An 11,377-nucleotide genomic window follows, 5' to 3' on the forward strand; every position below is an offset into this window, starting at 1 on the left:
TAAGGCACTCCGGACACCTGAGGCTCCACCCAAGCTTAAGTGATTTTCGGGTAACAGATCTTCCTGGGAAACCGTAACCGGTACAGGGAAAGGAACTGGCCCGCCTACCCTAATGTGTGAATTTCACACGCCATCGGGTTTAGTACTGGGTGAACTCAACCATCACCTACTAAACCGGCGTTTGGGTTGATTACTGTGTTTATGGTTTTTTATATAATACACGAGGGTGGTCTGAAAGGTTTCCGACCTCAGAAAATATCAGAAACTTTCAGAAAAAATGTCTCGTTTTTTTGATGCCGGAAACTTTTCAGACCACCCTCGTATGTATATAGTATACACGAGATCTGTTCAAAAAGTATCATGCATTTTGAATTTTCGCTGGTTATGTATATTTGATTTTCGATTTTTTGTGGCGTTATGTTGAATGTCTCTCACTAATGCCAAAAATTTCGGCCATTTTGAGTGTTCAGTTAATTGTTGACAGCAATTTTGCTTGGGCGTGTTTTGTCTTGTCTTCGGTTTTTGCCTGTTCTAAAAATGGATCAAACAATCTGTATCAAATTTTGTGTGAAAAACAAATTTAAGTGCGCAGACGCATTCCGAATGTTGACTGTGGCATATGGAGAAGCTATAATGAACCGAAGCAACATTGATAGGTGGTACAAAATGTTCCCAGAGGGCAGAGAAGATGTGAACGACGAAGAGCGTGCCGGACGCCCGAGTACGTCAACAAAAGACGAAAACATTGATGAAATGAAGAAACCAGCATTGACCAATCGTTGAATAACCATTAGAGAAGTTACTGAGGACCTAAGTATATCGATTGGCTCGTGTCATTTGATTTTTACCAATGATTTAGGCATTACATGGGTCACCGCAAAATTCGTACTAAAATTGCTCAATTTCGACCAAAAACAGCAACGCATTAATATTGATAATGAGGCCTTTTACTCCTTCCGCGACGACCAACATTTGCTCCAGAGGGTCATAACTGGTAACCAATGATGGATTTATGGTTATGACATGGAATCTAAAGCTCTCAATCTGCATCCCAATGGAAGCTGCAGCACGAGCAAAGACCAAAAAAAGCGCGTCAAGTTCGGTCGAATGTGAAAGGTTTGCTTACAGTGTTCTTCGATTGCAGGGGTATGTTGTATCATGAGTTCTTACCACAGGGTGGAACGGTAAATAAGAAATATTACCTGAAAGTCATGCGCAATTTGCGCGAAGCAATTCGCAACAAACGCCCGGATTTTTGGAAGAACAAAAATTGTCTTTTACACCATGACAACGCCCCTGCTCAGACATCGTTACTTGTGCGCAAATGTTTGGCCAAAAACAACACACTATTGATGCCGCAGCCACCGTATTCCCCAGATCTGGCCCCAGTGACTTTTCCTTGTTCCCAAAACTGAAGAGGCCCATGAAAGAACGACGCTGCGATACAATTGACGAGATGAAGGCTGCATCGAAGGAGGAGCTGAACAAGATCACAAAAAATGATTTAATGAAGTGCTTCGAGGATTGGAAAAAACGTTGGCACAAGTGTATAATATAGAATGGGGATTACTTTGAAGGGAACAAAATAGATATTCCTGAATAAATAAATAATTTTTGAAAATACACAATGGTCGCGATATTTTTTGAACAGACCTCGTATATGTATATATGACGCATGTAAGCTATACGAGTTATCGTATCCTAATGTTTATCCGTCTCAGATAATTATATCCACTTTAAGTCCTCTCAGAGAATTACTTTATAATAATATGCATATTTTGGTATAAATATTCAAATATGAAATTAAATATTTTTATATTTGAATAAGCAATTATTAAAAACGGTTCTGTATCATAGTAACATAGATACTTCGTTTTAAATTAAGCAGGATCAAAAAAGTTATTATTGCTATAAAATTCGAAGATATCTTTATATAAAATTGAATAATATTTTCAAAACCATTTTGTACTATTTTAAAATCGGCAGTCTTCACAAGTTTTCTACAAATCACTAAATATTCCATTAAATAAATCCAATTACATTATCGAGCAACTAAAAGTAGATATATGTAGGCAAAACACTAACTCGAGGTTTACACATGCAAATAGTTCCATGCGATAAGCATGGCGTCATCTTCAAGAACGATGAATGTCGAAGATCAATTTCTACAGTTCCATTTCTTATGATGTGAAATGCACCGGGAGAGAGTGGCTTAAAACCGCTTCAATTTAGATGTTAATCATATTGAATCCTGGAAGCAAGATGTACCGGAGGAGAATGAGTGTCGATTTCATTTTACGAAGGAATCGAATAGCAAGGGAGTAATGCGTGGCTTGGGGGAATCGGATGGGATTGGAAAGTGGGGGGGGGGAGGGGGGGTGGGTGCGAGAGAGAGGGGAGAAAGTTTTGAGGGGAACAGGGCGAGAGGGAGAGTGATGTAGTATTTGGCGTGCGAGGGGATGGGAGGTGTGGGGATGGATGGGGATCTTCCGGGGCGTCAGGGAACGGCGACGGGGTGACGGATGATACCGCAACCAAGAGGGGGAGGGGAGATGGAAAAAGGGGAGGAGAGGTGGGGGGTTGAAGGGAAGAGGGTGGGGAAGAAATCGGGCTTCTCAGGGGGTCTGCCTCTGTCTCTGAGATCCCGGGAAAATCTAGGGAGAATCTCATAAGGCGACGTCTTGCGGGGAAAGAAAGGCATATGGCAAAGGGTTCGGAGGGTCGTGGGAGGGAGAGCAGGAGAATAGGGAATGAATAGGGTGGCCTCGAGAAAAATAAATGCTCCTTCTTCTCTATCCCTATCGTTTTATTCCGCCTTTGTATTTTTTTCCTTCCTGCCCTGACAGAAATCACGAATGCGACGACGGAAAATTCGGGCGCATCGGCAACCGGAAGGAAAGAGTGAAAGCGGATGAATGGAGTTTCCCTCCAGCCAAACACGCGCGCGACCCCACGAATGAATGGCGGCGGGGGGCTTCCCGTCGGCCAACCTCGGGAGAATATATCACGCCCTCCGCCGCAGCACGGATGATAACGAAGGTGACTGGTATTATTAGGAGGGTCCCTCGCTTAACGAATAAGACGACAATTTAAAAATAAAAAAGTGACAGGAATGATCGGAAACTTGATTGCGATGCAAAAAGGAGGAAACTTGCAGTTAAGGGAACAAACACCGCATTTTCCCTTCGACTTATAACAAACCGATTGCCGCAAAAACAGGGCGAGTGCTCTTTGACGGCTCATTTGTTGATTTTGAGTCATGGCTTGCATTGATAGCCTCCTCTCGATTTCATCGCCATTGCAGTCGCAATACTTGGCATCAAATGCTAATAGGAATAAGTTCAACGCATTTAGGAAAGACATTCTTTTAAACTCATTTGTGAATAAGACAAAGAAATCAGTGTGTGACATATGAATCAGTTTGAGTCACTGATGTTCAGGTTTCCCATTTATGATTTTGTGACAGAGTGGAACTGAAAGATTCACTATTTTACTACGCATAATCAAAGATTTTTAGCTAGATAAAAAAGTAAGAAGGGAGTAGATAGCTTATTTTTAAGTTACCGGTCCTGTATGACCTTAAATACAGCAGTTTTTACAAAAATATATATCCAATTATCTAGCCTTGGCACCCGAAAAAATCATAAGCCTAGGTACAATGCAATTAACAATGCATGATGTGAAATCAGAAGTGCCTGAAGCTAACTTAGTAACCTTAACATGAGCTAAGATATGCAAGATGGGAGAACGAAATAAAAAACAACGTCGTGGTATTCAGCCAAACACGATGAAAATATACACAATTTAGTAAATACTCTGTATACACACACATACGCACACACACACACATACATTTTTATGTATAAAGATGATTTCGTCGACGTAACACGGAAGTGCTAAATAATAAATTGGACGGCAACAAACAAACTTCTATATCTTCCGATGAAGACGGAGCAGAATTCCGTCGAAATGATCAAGAAATAAATTGTGAATGATCTTTTGATGTGTTTCTATACTGTTTGTTGCTGTCCAATTTATTATATATATATATATATATATATATATATATATATATATATATATATAATTATATATATATATATAATTATATATATATATATATAATTATATATATTACACTACTGACCGGAGGGCCCGGGCTCGATTCCTGTGCAAGCCTATTTGGGCGCCTGCAACTCCACCCAAGCTATGTGATTTTTCGGGTACCAGATCTTCCTGGGAAACCATAACCGGCACACGGAAAGAAACTGGCCCCCTTATTACCCTGCTAAATCGACCTTCGGGTTGCCTACTGTGTTTATGGTTCACATGAATATATACTATTACTAGTATATATATATATACATATATATATATATATACTACCTTGATCAAAAAGTTCCCGGAATAACCACCGTGTGGCGCTCCCATCGTTCCGATTTGAGTTCTGTTTTTTTTGTTAAATTGGTACATCTGTTGTTGATATTCCCTTTAAATCTTAGTGTCATAACTTGACATTTGCAAAAGTTACGGTCGGTTTTCGGTATGTCCATCAGTGCTTCCTGCGATTTTTCCATTACTTCCTCTCGGCTGCTAAAACGCGTTCCCCGTAATGGTTTTTTAACTCGATTGAACAGAAAGAAGTCACAGGGAGCCAAATCAGGTGAATTCGGTGGCTGTTGGATGGTATTTGTTGCATTTTTGGTCAAAAATTAAAAATAATGATAGCACTGTGCGATGGTGCGTTATCATGGTGCAAAATCCACGAGTTTTCTGCCCACATTTCTGGTCTCTTTCGGCGAATTGCTTCACGCAAACGTCTCATAACGCCCAAATAATACTCTTTGTTTACTGTCTGGCCTTCTGGCAAAAATTCATGATGCACTACACCGTTGTAATCCATGAAAACCGTCAGCATTGCCTTCTTTTTTGACTGAAAACGACGTGGTTTTTTTGGTCTCGGCTCATTTGGTGAACGCCATTCACTTGCCTGATGTCTGGATTGCGTGTCGTACTCATAAACCCACGTCTCGCCTCCAGTAATGATCCTTTTGATGAATGTAGGATCGGATTCAGCCTCGCAAATCATGTCTTTTGCGACGTCAACACGGTCTCTTTTTTGCATGAAATTGAGGTCTTTTGGCACCAACTTTGCTGCTACTCGACGGAAACCCAAATCATTAACCACAATGTCTTTGGCGGATCCATAGGAAATGTTCAAGTCCTCCGCTATTTCTCTGATGGTTAATTTGCGGTTATTGACCAACATTTCTTTTACTTTATCAATTTTTTCACCGACTTTCGATGTCGATGGTCTGCCACTGCGTTCATCATCTTCGATTGACTCACGACCACTTCTGAACCGCTCGTGCCACTGGTAAACGACCGTTTTTTTTAGAGAATCGTTGCCGAAACACTTTTCCAACATTTCCAACGTCCGTGCGCCACTAAATCCGTTTTTTACGCAAAATTTAATACAAGTTCGTTGTTGCAAATTTAAATCCATTTCTGCAATTGTAAAAAATCGCCAACACACACAGAGATAGATGTACTCTTGGCTACGTAACTTTTGCAAATGTCAAGTTATGACACTAAGATTTAAAGGGAATATCAACAACAGATGTACCAATTCAACAAAAAAAACAGAACTGAAATCGGAACGATGGGAGCGCCACACGGTGGTTATTCCGGGAACCTTTTGATCAAGGTAGTATATATATATATATATATACAAATATATAAAAAACACAGATGTAGATTTTTAGAACACAAAGAAAGGACACTCACAATTTGTTATTTTACGTTTCGACAGCACGGCTGTCGTCTTCAGAATGGCGTTCTCGGGGAAGAGCGGAGAGGATGTGCGGGGGAGAGGTGGGGGAAGGAGAGGTAAAGGGACCAATAGGAAATGAACAAGGGGGGGGGATATGTAGGCAGCCAATTGATGCATTCAGTGGGCTTGGTTCAGCCCGGGCGGTTTGAATGATTGGGCCACCCAGATATGCGCCATCTCGCGGGTTCTCACTTCTATTATACTCGCAGATTTGGGTAGGATATCAATAACCGAAACAGAGAAGCAGTCGTCAAAAGATTGGTTGTGGGAAGCATTCAAACCGCCCGGGCTGAACCAAGCCCACTGAATGCATCAATTGGCTGCCTACATATCCCCCCCCCCTTGTTCATTTCCTATTGGTCCCTTTACCTCTCCTTCCCCCACCTCTCCCCCGCACATCCTCTCCGCTCTTCCCCGAGAACGCCATTCTGAAGACGACAGCCGTGCTGTCGAAACGTAAAATAACAAATTGTGAGTGTCCTTTCTTTGTGTTCTAAAAATCTACATCTGTGTTTTTTATATATTTGTGTGTCGCCGAAGAGCGTTCCATTTCGAAGATATTTTATATATATATATATATATATATATATATATATATATATATATATATATATATATATTATATATATAGTTCCAGTCCTGGTATTCCCTGCAGTTCTGTCCTTCTCCTCCTCGAGGAAGGTGGTTGTGACCGCCGAAAATTCGAAACTTAGTGCGTCTCTTTTTTGTGTGTTTCTGTGTTTTTGTCGAACAAACTGTGTCCGATTCCGAAAAAAATTGGAAAGGACAATATCCCCAACAAATTTTTTCTACGTCCTCAGAAAAATATTTGTGCGCAAAACGGAGTCGTCGACACAGTTGAAGAGCTAACGATCGGCATTATTAATCCAGGAAGGAAAAGAAAAAAGAACACTTCCGAATAGAAAAACAAAATCCCAAGTCAGAAAGAATTAACGGCTAGAATACAGAACGAACTTGTTGAAAACATTGCAATTTACCAAAAACAGCATTTTACAAGACGAAAGAAAAAGGTGTAAAGCAAAGATTGTTGAAGAATTTCGAAGAGAGATATTGGCCAGTGATTGAATCGTAAAACTGGCAGGCATTGAAAGAGGAGAAGAGTTGATTGAAGGAGAATACGTAGAGGCCTTGGAGAGACGAAAGGTAGAAGTCACTTGGGAAAAAACAAAGAGCGATAGTAAGATTGGAAAACGCTTGAGGAGGAGAGGTTGCTGCTTGGCGCAATTCGAAGACGGCGGAGGAAGTTGCACAGAAGATATTGAGGGGCAGATTGGCACATTGAAATGCATGCCTGGGACGGGAGGAAGATGCTTGGGGCAACGCAGAGGAGAGTAGAGAAGGGATGGGGTTTGCTGCAAGACCAAGCGACGCCGGAAGATCAAGGAGTAAAGAATGAAAATCTGAGAATCAAAATGGATTTACGTTTACGGTAATGATTCAAAACACCATGACGGTGTGAAATTTGTAGTTTTCAAAGAGTGCCCAAAACCTACCTATAAATGATAGATGGCAAATGAAGTTCTCCCAGAGAAAGCTTTGCTTGGGGAAGGACGAGGGAAGGCGATGAGTTTTTAATCGCTTGGTCACTGACAGGACGGCTGCGCTGTTGTGCATAAGCCACGTCGTCAAGGAACCTGAGGGAGATTTCTCGAGTGGTTGAGGATAAAGCCCAGCCAAAACTTAGGAATATCAATGAAACAAAAGGGCTGAACCTTAAGTTCGGCAACAATTTTTTCCAAACGTGCATTGCTTCAAGTGCTGAATTCAGACCGTCGATTAAGTGCTCACGTGATTGTAGATCGTAATGGCATTGATTAGATGACGGTTCGCACACCATTGTATCACAGAAAATTTGCCGATGCCAAAGATCAGTGCTCAACTCGTCCCAGAGCTTTTGACGGAGGACCAAGAGGAGCTTCAAGTGTCTCGGCTCGCAAAGACCTTATACAACGACATCGCGACGATTCCCCACCCCCCTTACAGTCCCGACTTGGCACCAGCAAACTATTTCCTATTCCCAAAAATGAAATCCTCCCTTAAAGACAACCACCACGGGACCCTAAGTGCCGTCAAAGAAGCTGGCACGCGAACTTCCGGAATCCGCCAACCAGGGAGTGGTGGAAAAGTCGCTCTGGCAAAAGTGGACCGACGATCAAGAGATGTACTGATTGAAGAGATTTGAGGCATAGAAAGAGCTGAATATACTGAAGCAAACTTTTTTCCGGAACTTTTCCCGATACTTTTTATACAAGCCATGTATAATAGTGGCTCCTAATGTGGACGGCTGTTGAATAGCACTTAGTTCGCATGCGTGGGTGCAGAGGAGAGCAGACGAAAGGGGGGCGGTGTCCGTTTAGAATGCCGCATCGAAATCCTGACTGTGTACGCGGAAGGCCCTCACCGGGGGATAAATCACCCCGGCCAAAAGAAAAAGGCAATTAGCTCCGCTATTAAGCCGCGCGTAGTAAAATTTATGACAAGCAAACTGCGCTCCGGTAAGTGCCTTTAGTTGAGTGAGCCCATACGACGAGCATTAAAAGTATCATAAAAACCGGACAGGGCGACGATTGGGCACTAAAACTGCACTAAAGCGCCACCGAACTCAACTACCGTCCTCCGGCGCCCGGGTGCATTCAATGTCCTCGTGACGTCACTCCATACCTGACGAATGGCAGAGTAGAAGTGAACAAAGATGGCGGAAAATATCCCAAGAGAGATTATTCTCAACGCCATTACTGATATGTCCATCAAAAGCTTTGGTTGGTCCCGAAATACTATTTAGTTTGGCGAGGCTCCACGTGTTTTGATTGGGCAAATATTTTCTTTTCTTCTCGATTTCTTTATCCTTACTACTTGCGCACATGCTGCTCAAGAGTATACATACAGGGTGCGTTCCTAAAGTAATGCAATTAAATTTCCCGCGCCGTTTCTATTGATTGGAGTGAAATGAAACTACTTGGAGTAGGTGGGGGGTGGGGACGTTAAGCTTTGCCGCGAAACCAGTCTCAGTGCTCTCCAAGCTGTGGAAGCGGCATGACGTCAGTTATTGTAAACCTATGCGCTCCGACCGTGTCCCAAACAAAATGGAATCGACGATCGAGCAATGCGACGTGATTAAATTTTGTGCTAAACTAGAAAAATTAGTTGAGTAGACTATCAAAATGATTCGTGGGGCTTACGGGGACACTACTATGCCGTACTCACAAGTTTCGAGGTCGTTAATGGGTTTTAAGGAGGATCGGGAAGAGTTTCACGACGAACAAGCCCAAAAAGGCAAGAATGAACGAATCAAAAGTGAAAAAAATGCTCATTTTCTTTTTCGACAGCAAAGGAGTGGTCCATAAGGAGTTTGTTCCTCAAGGAGAGACAGTTAACGCTGCCTACTTCGTGGGTGTGCTGGAAATACTCCGGAAAAGGTGATCAGGACGAGACAAGACATCTTCGCTACCTGGCAACTCCATCACGACAACGCGCCACGAGTCCGCAAGTTTCTGGCCAAACACCAGGTGTCAACGCTGCCCCACCCCCCCTATAGTATTGGCGGCGCCCCAGTGGACGTTCCCTAAGATTAAGGCAGCCCTGAAAGGCACCCGTTTTTCGTCCATGGAAGATATCCAATCAGCCGTGACGAAGACCTTGCGAGAGGTTCCTGCGGACGCCTTCCGGGGCGCGTACCGGTCATAGCAGAGTCGCTGGAAAAAAATTGTAGGGGCCCAAGGGCAGTACTTTGAATAATTTTGAGTGCTTGTGCAAATTTGTTCAATAAATTACTTTTTTTTAAATAATTGGATCATTTCCGGAACCAACCCAGCAATCCCCGCTTAACTGCAACAACTCCAACTCCAATCCTTAACTCCAAGCTTAACTCCAACAGCAATCCCCGCTCATCTAGATGTAGATGTAACTGAAGCCGTCCAACCTACGAACAGCTTTCATCGCTCCTCCGAATGCATCTCCCGCACTCACTTTTTCTCATTTCCCAGAACTTCCGCATCGGAGGACCCACCCAACTTTAGACTCCGCCTTAATCCTTCCTCTCATCGGAAAATGATTTTGTCTTCAATTCCACTCCAAATCCCAAGTCTCAACTACCTCCACCCTCTTGTCTCAAATATCAGGTTTTGCCTTCACTGCTTGGTTCACTATCTCGATCGTTCGCGAAAGTGCGTCACTGACCTGATCATCTCGCTCGAACACGTGAGTGCCAGAGGAGTAGAGAATACATGCTCTCTTTTTTACGAGGGAGTTATCTTTCCTTCACTTTAAGATTAAATATATATTGTATACGTTTGACTAGACGAAATGCTAAGTGAACTCCGAGTCCAAATAGTCATCCTTGATATTGAAACTATCTTTAATTTGACAATGTGTCAGTCTTCACATCGTGAAACACACGAAACACTTCTATTCTTTGTGCCCAACGGGCGGACATATAATTCTACCCTGCTTATCTAACTTCAGGGTGCTTTTTTAATTAATATGACCCTATAATCCCGTATGCACGTAACAACGCTTTACGAACATTTGAGAAATTATGGTCTTGCTTTATTGCCATGGCGCGTTTATGCGCACATTTATGAGTGGCTACCTGATTTTTGATTGAAGATGAGGGTAAGTTTGGAAAACTGAGAATTGCCATTCTTCCCGACGGAATGGGAATAAGAAGTGCCTGTCGTGCCTCGGCCCCGTCGTTCGCTTTTGAGGCCAAGCTGTCCCTTCACCCTCGTCGTGCACGGCCCTTGTCCACGACAACAACAAAACATTGCTGAGGAATCAAATATGTGTAGAAGTGGAGGTTTCACACAATAAAATTAGGGTTTTACAATTCGCTTATTTATTTATTTGCTTTGATCAATTTTTGTTGATTAGGAAGTAGTTCAGACCCTATATCATATCTACGCCCAAAGTGAATACGTAATTATATTTAAACTTAAATCCAATAAATTTCAACCTATGTTACTTTGAATCAGTAAAACGCATTATTTGGAATTCCAAAATATTTAAAACTACGCAAAAAAAACTTAAAATGCTGACTATTTTCAAATCTAGGTTAGTTTAACCTTAAAAAAACAAGTTTGAAAGCGAGTACATGCGATTATTTTATATTAAATGAAAACTTTCTCCCCATATCTAAAATTATGACTATCCAATGTGGAAGGGGCGCCATTGCGAGGCATTTCTTGTCGGATTGACGGGCAAGCGGCGACATTGAAATGCGAAAATAAGGAAACAGACCAAATATAATTAACGCAGACGGAATAAGGCCCCTATTTTCTTTTCCAGTTGGATTCGCCTGGCACCGGTGCTGCCACCCTGTCGTCTTGTTTCTCTCTCTCGGGGGTGGAAGGGGGAAGCAGGCAGAGCGCGTGTCTCCGCAGACTAATTAATTCGGCTCTAGAAGTCATTAAGAAACTCGCCAGACTCATCGGAAGACAGTTGTACTCCTTTCTAATTAAACCGGCACGAGGAGGGTGGAATTGGGGTGAGGGGGGTGGAAGGGGGAGGATATTTGCCTATTCGGGT

This window comes from Hetaerina americana, unplaced genomic scaffold, assembly GCF_022747635.1.
Source record: "Hetaerina americana unplaced genomic scaffold, ioHetAmer1.1.p SCAF_97, whole genome shotgun sequence".
In the NCBI taxonomy this organism is placed as follows: Eukaryota; Metazoa; Arthropoda; class Insecta; order Odonata; family Calopterygidae; genus Hetaerina; species Hetaerina americana.